General features: G+C 52.2%; 1 protein-coding gene and 1 long non-coding RNA gene across 3 annotated transcripts in view; one reads left to right on the plus strand and one right to left on the minus strand.

Moving 5' to 3' along the window:
- Positions 1-1,939, minus strand: part of PAPLN (papilin, proteoglycan like sulfated glycoprotein) — a 34,172-nt gene extending 32,233 nt beyond the window's left edge. For both annotated transcript variants that reach the window (XM_029951890.1, XM_029951891.1), the window contains exon 1: positions 1,884-1,939. The gene's annotated coding sequence lies outside the window, so the exon portion shown is untranslated. The remainder of the gene's footprint in view (positions 1-1,883) is intronic.
- LOC115301892 lies at positions 1,504-3,749 on the plus strand. Its single transcript, XR_003913342.1, has 2 exons — positions 1,504-1,594; positions 3,343-3,749. It is a non-coding gene; the product is annotated as an uncharacterized LOC115301892 (long non-coding RNA).
- Positions 3,750-12,206: the final 8,457 nt, after the last annotated feature.

Here is a 12,206-nt window from a genome sequence, read left to right on the forward strand (position 1 = left end):
GCTCAGGTCAGATCTCACAGTCGTGGGTTCGAGCCCCGCATCGGGCTCTGGGCTGACAGCTAGCTCAGAGCCTGGAGTCTGCTACTGGTTCTGTGTCTCCTTCTCTCTCTGCCCCTTCCCCTCTCAAGTTCTGTCTCTCTCTGTATCAAAAAAATAAATAAAACATTAAAAAAAATATCAATTGTGATCCTACTGTAAACCCAAGCCAGCATTTCTCTGCACAAGAAGGCTTCACAACCAGTGTGTATGTGTGTGTGTGAATATGCAGTGTGGCATCTTAGTGTGCAAAATGAGTGCAGTGTGCACATGTCCAACAGTGTGTGTAGCGTGTGTGTGCAAACAGTGTTGTGGAGCGTGGTGTGTGTGTTCTGTCTGTGCACCGTATGTGTGCATGTGTGTACCTGTCACTGTACTGGAGAATGACGTAAGCCATTTGCGCCTTCAGTACAAAACATTAAGCGGGTACTGACTTGTGAGTTTAAATTTACAAATCTGTAATTCTACCAATGTTCTATTTTTTTTTTTAAGCATAAAATGACTTCATTTTACAAGGACAAAACAGAGCACACACAGGCCAAGTTCAGCAAAATTTAACCTGGCATGTTCAGGGACTTACATGCTTCGTTAATTTCGCACAAACACTGATTCATTTAGTCATTATTTTCACAGTCAAATTAAGAGGTTCCTGGGGCTTGCAGGCGAGGGTAGGAGGGACTGCCTCCTCTCCCCACACCCCATCGCCCCGGACTGACCTCTGCTCTGCGCCCCAGAGGTCCTGTAACAGCAGCACGCGGAGGGGAGGCCCCTGTGGGTCTGCGAGTCCAGTTTTAGGGCTAATGACAAGATTAGTGTCAGAGGGGGATGCGTCTCTAAAGCCGACTGCCTTAAGGGGCGGAGGTGAGCAGAGCCAAGAGAGAGACTAAAGGAAGGACAGAAGGCTTGACTTTTAATTGCTACCAGGTACTACCACCACTGCTACAATTACACTAGATCAAGACCCACATACGCAATCCCAGGGGCCAGAAAGCCTGGAAAGCTGTTTCAATTCACTTGGGAGAAAAACACAAGGAAGACCAGCCCTGAGTGTTGGGAACCGGACTGTACCACGGGACTCCCCCGGCTGCCCGAGGGCAGGGCCCGCTGCACACCTGGCGGACAGTGCGAGCGCCTTTCACGCCGTGTCCCCGAGGAACGCGGCCGAGCCGGACCAGGGCCCGAGGAAGCGGAGGCCGAGCCGGCCTGGCCCCGCGACCCGTGCCTGGGGTCCCTGCGCGCCGGACGCCGCATGTCCGCACGGTCCCCAGCGGATGCGGAGACGCCGGAGTCCGGCGCGACAGGCTTCCCAGTCGACCGCCCACGCAAGACTCTTCCCCGCGTCGGTCACAAGGAGGCGCCCGCGGCCCGCAGCCCCAGCCCGGGGACGTGCCCGTACCCCCCACCCGCCCGGGAACGCGCGGGCGCAGCCCCCCCAAAGTGGAAAGGTGACCTTCCCACGCGAGGCGGCAGGGCCCTCGGGCGCGTGCTGGCGCTGGTGGCACCTCCGGGAGGGGCGCCCTCGGTCTCTGGCGCGGGAAAGGCGTCCCACCGAGGCAAGGTCCGAGGGGGCGGGCGGCGTCTGCGCGGGGCTCCGGCCGTGTCCGTCTGCCCGGCACTAGCCCCGGTGGCTCCCGGCGTCTCCAGCCCGCTGGTGACCTCCCAGCCCCGCCCGAAGGCGCCCAGCGCGGAGCGGTGACCTCCGCGGACAGAGCGGGAGGCGGGGTCGCCTCCTGGACCCCCCACTTCCTCCGATGCCGCTCTTCCAGCGGACCAGGCGGGGCCGTTTCTGCAGCAGCCCCGGAGTGAGCCGCCCCTGCTCCCGGGTCACTATCCCTCCGCTTTCGTACCTGGGTCTCCCGGCGCGCGGGGCCCGCGGCGCCGCTTCGTCGGTGCCCGCCCTGGGAATGGGAGGTTGGCCCGGCGGCGCGGAACGCCTGCAGAGGTTGGGCTTTCTCTCCCTGCCTCTGGCTGGCTTCTCCCCGCCCCATCTCCCCCGAGCCAGCCCTGTAGACACCCATCCCCAATCCCAGTGAAGAGCCCCCCACCCCCATCCCGCAGTAACCGGTGCTGCATTCCCTTGGGTCTGGGCCAGGGCTTGGCTTGCCCTCCATTCTGTGATTCCTCTCTTGGGGGGGGGGGGCACCAATCATTACCCCAGGCCCACATCCTCTAAGCCGTCCATCCCTGTCATCCCCCTCTATGCCCGCCTTACATACAGCACACCTCGGTGTCCAGCTGTCTGCTTGTCCTCCACCCTTGAATTCTGTACAGGACCTCACTTTCTTGTGCCTCTTGTGCCTCCGCTGGGTTGTTGGTTTGGGGGGGGCTAAGGGTTTTTTGTTGTTGGGTGTTTGTTTTTGTTTGTTTGTTTTTAGTGGGGTTTTTTGCTATTTGCTTTATTGGCCTTTTTTGCATTTTTTTACAAAGTGAAGGTTTGTGGCAACCGTGCCTAGAGCAAGTCTATTTGCCCCATTTTCCCAACAATATTTGCTCATTTTGTGTCATATTGGTAATTTCTTGCAATATTTCAAAATTTTTCATTATGATATGTTATGGTGATCAGTGATCAGTGGTTATGATGCCCTGAAAGTTCAGATGATGGTTAGCATTTTTCATCAATAAAGTCTTTTTTAGTTAGAAAAATTGGTTTTTAGGGGCACCTGGCTGGCTCCGCTGGTAGAGCATGTGGCTATTTGCTCTTTTCTTAAAATGTATGTTTGTTTGTTTGTTTGTTTGTTTGTTTTGAGGGGGTGGAGGCAGGGCAGAGAGAGGGGGAGAGAGAGAATCCCAAGCAGGTTCTGTACTGTCAGTGCAGAGCCCCAAGTGGGGCGGGGATAAACTCACAAACTGAGATCATGACCTGAGCCGAACCCAAAAGTCAGTAGCACTGAGCATGCGACTCTTGATCTCGGGTTATTTCAAACCCCATGTTGGACATACAATTTACTTTAAAAACATTAGTTTTTTAGGGGCACCTGGATTGCTCAGTCGGTTAAATGCCTGACTTCAGCTCAAATCTTGATCTCAGCTCATGAGTTTGGCCTCCTGTCAAGCTCCGTGCTTACAGCTCAGAGCCTGGAGCCTGCTTCAGATTCTGTGTCTTAGTCTCTCTCTGGCCTTCCCCGCTCAGACTGTCTCTCTCTACAAAATAAAATTAAAAACATTTTAAAAATTGTTAATTAGTTTTTTAGACATGCTACTGCACACTTCATAGACTACAGTAGAGTGTAAATCGAAGTTTTATAAACCCTGGGAAACCAAAAAATCTGTTTGACTCAGTTTATTGCGGTATTTGCTCTATTGCAGTGGCTTGAAGCTGACCTGCAGTAGCTCCAAGATGTGCCTGCACTTCAGCCACAGCCAAGTGTCTCCTCACACCTGCTGCTTCTTGCCTACCCGCCCAGCCAGCTTTCCATACTGCGTAGAATGCACTCTGCAAACCCACTCTGCCTTGCAAGCTCCTACTCATCCCTCAAGGCCCTGACCAAATGTCACCTCTATAGAAGCCTTCCCCACACCGCAGCAGGCAGAATTGGTGCCCAGCCCGCTGCCTCAGTCTCTGTCTCTGTCTATTGTGGTTTATGGTGCATCGCTCTGTGGGAACCTGGGTCTCCCCAAATCAGTGGCTAAGGATAAAGCTTGCCTGCCGGTCACCTGTGCCCAAGGCAGTAGTTAAGATCAAAGTAGGGACTCAATAAATGTGATACATGTCATTTCCTTTCCTCATGTCCTTTTTCTCAACAAAGGCACTTCTTGCCTGCCATTCACTTTTTGAAACTGAAAAGCACCTACCCCCAGGAAAACAGCACTGGCCCAGGGCCACATGGGAGGTGGGCAGTCACAAGGCTGGCCCCCTCTCCTCATCCTCTTATACCTTCGGTCCTTTGCTTGCCCCGGGCACTGGTCATTTCCCCCCTGGCCTCCTCCGGGTCAGAGAAACGCCAGGAGGAGGCTCACCTGTTCAGAGCCCCCAGCTCCTGTAGATCATCTCTCTAAGTTGTCACTGATGCTCAGACAAATGCTTATTAAAACATAAGCATTTTACATCTGTCCCATTTCTTAGCCATCAATGAAGAAAGCAGCAGCAGCAGCTGTGTAGCAGGGGCCCCTGGGGACCCGTGTGAAGTCTTAGGCAAAGATAGAGCTTGGCGGAGAAATGGGAGTAGAATTACCCAAAGCCTGCCTAGAAAAGGACAATAGTTTCATCTTTTCAAGAAGCCCCACTCCCTGCCCCCATCAGCCAGGACTTTTCTGGGCTTGGTCAGAGATCCCTTAAGTAGGAGGAAGCGGCTTCTCTGGCTATGGGGGCGGGGCCCTTGAGGCACTTTCCTGGTCTGCTCCTGTTTTTCCTCAATGATCTTTTGTCAGGCACCCAGGCCCAGGATTTTCTACTCCCCACCCCCACTGCAAAGACCCAGAGGGTAGGGAGGCAGAGCCCACACACAGCGTGAAGAAGCCAGGCTTGAGAAGTTACCTCTCCAAGCCTCAAGTTCTTTACCCCAGAGGGACATGTGAGCATGGTGCCCAGCACATAACCGTCCACCAAAAATTATGTGCACAATTGGTGTACACACACACACTGGAGATTTAGAGAGAAGATTCTGGGGAAACGTGTGAGACCTTCCCTCTCACTGTAAATTCCCCTCTGCCCTGGCCCCTCCACCTGCGGGCCTGAGAAGCCCAGGGTGCAGGAGGGGTACAGCCCTTGGAGGCAGACAGACCTAGACTGGGAACCAGTGCTGCTTCGTGTGTGAACTGAGGACTAAATCATGTCAGCTCCTTAAGCCTCGACTTGCTCACCTGAGCCTCACACAGAGGGTGGTAGAGCAGGGAAGTTCGTGTGTCGTGCTCAGTAGAAGTTCCTTCTGTCCCGTTCCTGGTTCCTTACATCCAGCTCATCTCGGCAGATTGCAGATCCAGGGACATGGCCTAGAAATAAATGGCCAGATCTTTTTGTAAGGCTGGGTTAGGATGGAAACCCGTTCCAGGCTCCCAGGGTGGGCCGCTTCCAGGAAGCCTTCCCTCAGCGTCTGCCTCTGTGCTCCCACCGTGCAGGGATTGCACTTTGGAACACTACAGTGATACAAATGTATCACTTTCTCCCTCTAAATTGTGAACTTTGCAAGATCAGGGATGTTCTTTCCCCTCATTGTCCCCAGTATCAGAGGTTTGTGGCAGCCCTGAAGGTGTCCCTCAGGAGAGCACGGGGTAGGAAAATGGCTGTCCCTGTTCCTGCTCCCACCTGCTTATCTTTGCTGCATTTCCCCCAAAGGTCTCTTGCACATCTAACCCGACCTGACCCACAGGGTTCATGGCTGCAATCCATAGAGAAGGGCATCGCCTGAGATGATCCGGATGTAAGGAATCCAGGAAACAGGCAGAGGCAGCAAGGAGCAAAAGGAACTTTTACTGAGCATGCACTTAGTAGGAGCTTTATTGCAGCCAGGTACTTCCCTACTCTACCAGCCTCTGTGTGAGGCTCAGGTGAGTAAGTTGAGGCTTAAAGAAGGACATTGGGAGCTCGTGGAACTGACAGGAAGGCTGGAGAATAAGGCACAGCCAAGGGCTGGGGTCCCACCAATGCCACAGATCATGGCCCAGATGCAGTTCTGGTTAGGACTGTGTGTTGGACACTGGACGCTGCCACCACCACTTTCAGGTTATGCTGGCCCATATCATCCCCAGAGAAAACCCTGAATGGTCCTTATAGATGCCAACTCCAACAGGAAGGAGCATGGCTACATCCTGACAGCCAAGACTTAAGAAGCAAGAGTTGGCAGGTTGCCCGGATGGGAATCTGGTTCAGATGCTGGGCCATCGCCAGCAAACAGAGGCCTCCGTCTCCCTGCAGCTCCTGGCACACGGTGCTCATTGAACTGGACTTGGAGAGAGCGCTGCTTCTCTTCTTCCCTCTGTTGCTGACGATTATTTATTCATTTTGGGAACACCTGAAGGCCTCCTCTTCCAGAAGCTGCAGAGAGACCTGTCTGGTGGCGGCAAAGGCCGGGAAAAAGCACTGCCCGGGACCTTTTATCAACTTCCGTGGCGTGAATACTCCATGGCTGTTTTCAGGCTACCAAGGTAATGTCACCAAGCACAGAGCTGAGAAGGGATGTCCCAAGCTGTCCCAACATGCAGACTGTCCTGCCCTTGGGGAGTTTACATTCTAGTAGGGCGCTGCATTCCAGTGCTGTTTATTAATTCAGAATAATACTGTCTTACAACCTGAATATCCAACTATTTCCACTATAGAGGTCACAGAACCTGCACTACAGCCCACTAGGAGTCCAAAAGGAAAAAGGACACCTCATACTTGAGGATTTCTCTATTTCTTTCTCTGCCTTTTCTTCCCTCCCAGGCGTATATCCATTTCCCTTGATTGAGTCATTCAAAGTTGGGGGAGGGTGGAGCGTTAAATGCCCCTTGCCAGGCTGCCTCTCAACTTAACTCTGTGCTCTCAGATCCCACAATAATCTGTTTTCCTCCCCCTCTTGCTGCCATATCCAAGTCAGGACCTTGAAACACCGAGCAAGACCAAGAGAGTGAGAAGCCCAAAGCCCAGCATGTCTGACAAGTGAGGTCATAAGAAAAGCCGCCTGACCCGTGGAGGAGAGTTTCATTCTCAACGCTGGGACAGAAATACAGCTCTCGACCCTCCCTGCAGACTCGAGGGCCAACCAGAGAGAAAACACAAATCCTGGCGTGTCCTTCAGTGATATCAGGCCTGACACAGACCCAACCCATCTGCCCCAAGCTCAATCCAGATCCTGGGACAGGGCACCAGGAGGGAGGGGGAGGCCATTGGAAGATGCTGGTGTTAGGGCAGCAACATAGAGGGAAGTAGGGGGCTTTCCAGAAAAGCCTTCCTGATTGGCTTCCACCATGCAACTCCAGCCTCAGAGACCTCATCCCTTTCCTTCCACACAGGAACACACACACTCACCCCTGCACACGTGTGTGTGCACACACACGCTCACACACACTGTAAGGCTTGGCCTACAGTCTCCTGCAGAAGCTAACTGCATGAACTCCTGGAGATATTAAGGGAGAAGGTGTGAGGAGCCCACTTTGCCCACCCTCTGCTTCCTATGTGGGCGGGGCTTCGGAGCTCAGGCCCCCACGAAGGTCAGTGTGGGGGCTCTGGGACCAGCCCGCAGCACACAGGCCTGGAGGGCCCCCTCAGCTGGGGTGAGTGCCCCCACCTCCAGAGTAAATCTGGTGTCCCGTGGCTGAGTGGCAGTGGCCTCAGTGCCCCGATCAACAGTGATGGAGACAGGGCCGCTCCTCTCTCCTTCTCTGAAGACCCCTGTGCATCTGGCTCAGCACCCCCTACTCTGCTGCTGCTGTCCTCTGTGGGCTGCCTGGGAGGGCCCGGGCCTGGGGCCCCCACACGCCAGCTGCCGAAGCTCTTTAGATCCTTCTCGGTCTCTCTGCACCGCACTCCCAGGGCCTGCTCATCTCCGCCGCCGCTTCAACCTCTCTATTTGGATAATTCTTAGCCTGGAAGCTGACAAGTGTCTGTGCCTTGTGCCAAAGGCCTAGAACCTACCCAGAAAGTCAGAGGACCAGCACCTCTCAACTCAGAAATGCACTTCCCAATGCTCAAGTTAAATGCAGGGGAAATTCTACTAACTTTGTGTGTGTGTTGGGGGAGAGGGGCTTCTCTAACATCAGTATTTGTGATCCTTATTTTAAAGTATAATACCACTTAAAAATGCATGAGCATAAAACTAGGTCTAAGCTTTTTATTTTTACAGCTTTTATATAACTACAATCCTATTACATATGTCTAGGCCCCAATTCCTTATTAGAAACTCCTGGGGCCAACAGTGTTTCAGGTTTGAGCATTTTTCAGATTTTAGAAGTTACTAAATTGCATATGACATACTACTTCTAGTACTTTCTGGAAGCTCTCTTTAATCAAAACCAACCAGCCAAAATCAACCACAAAACTACATGCACTTATACCTCTGCAGCAAAACATACAAATATTCCCCTACACAGGCTAAACTGAGACTCTAAATAGCCTCACACCAGTTCAGGCCAGGTCTTAGTCACAAACCTAGGAGAAACCTTTTGGTTTTCAGAGCCCTTCGAATTTCATAAATGCAAATAAGGGACTGTAGACCTGCACAAATTAAACACAACTACAAATGGGGTTCATAACATTAGCACAATGTCAGTGATGGTGACGGAAGCCCATGGCCTGAATTCCATCGTCGGGGAGGCTGGAACGTGGGAGCATGGGAGAGAGTGGGGCTGGAGGAGGCGGGAAGCCCATGTCATCCCCAGGCCTGGGTTGGAGTCTGGCGTCCATACTCACTGGCGGGGCCGTGTCTGAAAAGTGAACCTTCCTGCATGACAGTTTCCTCATTTTTAAAAGGACGACAAAACAGGCACCTGGATGGCTCAGTCAGTTAAGGTTCCAACTTTGGCTCAGGTCATGATCTTGCAGATCATGAATTTGAGCCCCACAGTGGGCTCTGTGCCGACAGCTCAGTCAGGAGCCTGGTTCAGATTCTGTGTTTCCCTCCCTCTCTGCCCCTCACCCTCTTGCACTCTCTCTCTTTCTCAAAGATAAATTGGGGCACCTGGGTGGCTCAGTCAGTGGAGCCTCTGACTGGGGCTCAGCTCATGATCTCATGGTTTGTGAGTTTGAGCCCCGTGTCAGGCTCTGTAATGACCGCTAGCTCAGAGCCTGGAGGCTGCTTTGGATTCTGTGTCTTCCTCTCTGCCCCTCCCCCGTTCACTATCAGTCTCTCAAAAATAAATAAAAAATGTAAAAACAAAATTAAAAAATAAATGACCACAGAATAAGGTAACTAAAAATAAATGTAAAAATCCCCAAGAATCAACAGCCCCAGGGGCTGAGAATAAAGGAAGGCAGCAGAGAGATGGGGGTGGCCCCTGGGGCCTGGATGGCTCTCAGCACAGGCCTCCACTCTGCACTTACGCTGAATTCCATTTGTGACTGGCATGCACTGGTGGCCAGAGCTGGGGAGGAAGTTCTTCTCAAAGCCGGGGATGTGGTCTTGGGAACACAGAAAGACACGGAATACACAAGCACAAGGCATGGATCTGAGGAACATCAACTTTAGGGTTGAGAGTATGCTATGTTGGGGGGAGGGGTGAAATATATTTGGTGATGCTTTATGATGGGGTCGTAGTTATTTTTATATTAAAACAAACCTACAGCAACATGGATGAACCCTGAGAACATTATGCTAAGAGAAATAAGAGAGACACAAAAAGACAAATGCAGGGGAGCCTGGGTGGCTCAGTTGGCTAAGCATCTGACTTCGGCTCAGGTCATGATCTCACAGTTCATGGGTTTGAGCCCTGCATCTGGCTCTGTGCTGACAGCTCAGAGCCTGGAGCCTGCTTCGGATTCTGTGTCACCCTCTCTCTCTCTCAAAAATAAATAAAAACGTTAAAAAAAAATTTAAATAAAAAAAAGACAAATGCAGCACGAAGCCACTAATTTGAGGTCCCTAGAGCAGTCTAGTTCATAGAGCCAGAAAGTAGACTGGCGGTTGTCAGGGCTGCCGGGAGGGTGCGTTGGGGGTCAGTCCTGGCGATCCGTGGTGGTGACGGCTGCACAACTCTAGGAATGTGTTGAGTACCACTGAACTGTACACTTAAAAAACGATTCAGATGCTAATTTTTATATTATACTAGAATACAACAATAATAAACACCTTATGAAACAAAATTCCATATTTTTGTGTGTTGTTTTTTTTTCTTTTCAGTTCCAGACATTTCTGCATGTGGCTGCTGCTGTGGGCCAAGTCCTAGATGCTCAGGGTCTCATGTTCCCCTGTTGTTGAGCTTTAGCTAGAAAATTTCAAACTGGACAATATATTATAGTTTTTAAAAATTTCAGAAATATTGTCAGACTGCATTTTACTGAGGAGAAAACAGAGTCCCAGGTTGGTGATCAAACGTGACAGAAAAGGTCTCCAGTGTTCTCTATCCCGGAGCCAAGAAGCACAGGCTCTGGGCCGGGCCGCCTCTCCCACCTGCTTTGTTTGTTTGTTTGTTTTTTAAGTTTATTTATATTTATTTTGAGAGCGAGAGAATCCACACCATCAGCACAGAGCCTAATATAGGGCTCGAACCCATGAACTGTGAGATAATGATCTGAGCTGAAACTAAGAGTCAGATGCTCAAATGACTGGGACACCCAGGCACCCCTTTTTACATTCTTATTTACTTTTCCCCCCACTTTCTTGTTGTGCGTGAGTCTGGGCTGTTCCGCATCATCTCAAAGCTTCCATCTTCTCATGGAAATGAGGAAGGTTCCCTTCTTACAGGGGGGGATGTAGCCTACCTGAGACGAGGCTTGTGATGGGCTTGGTACAGAATCTGAGGCACAGAGATAGTAAATGCTCAATGGAATTGGTTTTAGGGGGCAAGTAGGTTCCTCTGCGGCTTTTCTTGGTTAAATGAGGGGTATGCAGAAGTACTAAGAACGGTGCTGTCCTTTATTCCTCCTACATTCAATGTGGTGACACTGACCCAGGACAAACCCATAGGTTTATTGCTCAGTGTCACAAGCGTGCCTGGAGTAGGAATCCTGTTTGGATTCAACTCTGACCACCTGTTTATAAAATAGGGGGGGGGTCCCTCAAGCAGATAAGGCTAATTGACCTCCTGGCTCCACATTCTCCATTGTAAACAAGGGCAAAATTGGTAAATGTTTGCTCTGAACTTAAAACATGTTCCCACACACATGACCTGTTTATATCGTCCTGCATGGAAATCCCCTCCCGTGGACCCCTAATCCACCCATTACATCATTTACTTACAAACACTTGTTGAGCAACTACCTCCCAGGAGGCCTAGGATGGGGCGGTGAGTGCAGGCACCCAGCTCCCCCCCCACAGCTTTAGCCAGCTGGTCCCCACATCACTGGTGGGGGCAGGGGCAGGCCCGCAGGCGGCCAGCGGGGAGGCACAGCCCCGGAGGGTCTGTGTGCACTTGCCCGCACTGGCTCCCCTCATCCTGCCAGCAGCGTCAGGGTGGACAAGAGGTCTTCTCTGCCGGCTTCCCTGTCCAGAGAGTCAGGCCGTGACAGTAACAGAGGCATGGGTCCAGGCTGCTGAGGGAGCCAGGCGAGTGTCCTGGAAACGGAAGGAAGCCGCAAGCCTGTGCCCCCGCGCCCCCTACACCCCCACGCCCCGGGAGAGGGTCCCGGGGCGGCCAGGGAGGGGGCGATTTAGGACCGCGGGCTGCTGAACCAGCTGGAGTGGCGAGCCCCGTAGGGGGTGGACCCCGGGGCAGGGCAGGGGCCCCTGTGCGGGGGCGGCCCGGCCTCGCCCTCCTCCTCCCTCCTCTCCTCCTCCTCCTGGCCCGCCAGGCTAGGGAGCTGCCTGGAGACGGAGGGCCTTCCAAGAGCCTCCAAGCTGCAGCTCTCCTGCAGCCCCTGCCTGCTCACATCGACCTCCAACTGAGACCAGCGTCTCTAGGCCAGATGACCTGCCTCCCTTCACAAAAATGTGTTTATCAGTGCATTTGACTTAAAAACAAAAATCAATTCGTGCAACAATTATCACAGGCTTGGAGTGCCTTCTGAGTCACATCTTTAATGGCCAAAATTGCATAATCTCTTGTAACAATCTGTCTTACCTCATCAGTTTGTCTAGAGCAACAGTCTGTCTAGAGGGAAAGGGGAAAATCTGGTCCTTGATGGCCAGAAAGAGTCCCTCAAAGGATGACCTGCCACCTGTCAACAGGGGTTGGGAGAGGAAGGTCGGCAGGTCTCCCTACAGAGGCTGCTCCAGGGTCATTGCGATGTGCCCACCTGACACAAAGGGGGCACCTGGGTTAGTAGGCACTATCCTACATCACCAAAGTCAAATGGACTATGCCATCAATAACACATTCACCCCTAGGCAAGCTGGCTGCAGAGTGGGGTTCCCACAAAGGCCAAAGGCCCTTAACATTCATGAGATTCCTTTCTCAATGGCCAGTGGAACAATCTGAGTGCCTGAGGAGCCACAGAAAAAAAATGTGAAGTCTGTTCCGCCTTTAGCAGCCCTTCCTTAGAAAGCAGACAGGAAAGAGACCAGCATGAAGGCAGAGGAGTCCTTCCCCTTCCACTGGGACTTTACAGACCTCAGGCCTGATGATGTCTTCTTTTTGTTTGCTTATTTACGGGGAACGGGGGT

The sequence above is a fragment of the Suricata suricatta genome, chromosome 9, assembly GCF_006229205.1.
Source record: "Suricata suricatta isolate VVHF042 chromosome 9, meerkat_22Aug2017_6uvM2_HiC, whole genome shotgun sequence".
NCBI lineage: Eukaryota > Metazoa > Chordata > Mammalia > Carnivora > Herpestidae > Suricata > Suricata suricatta.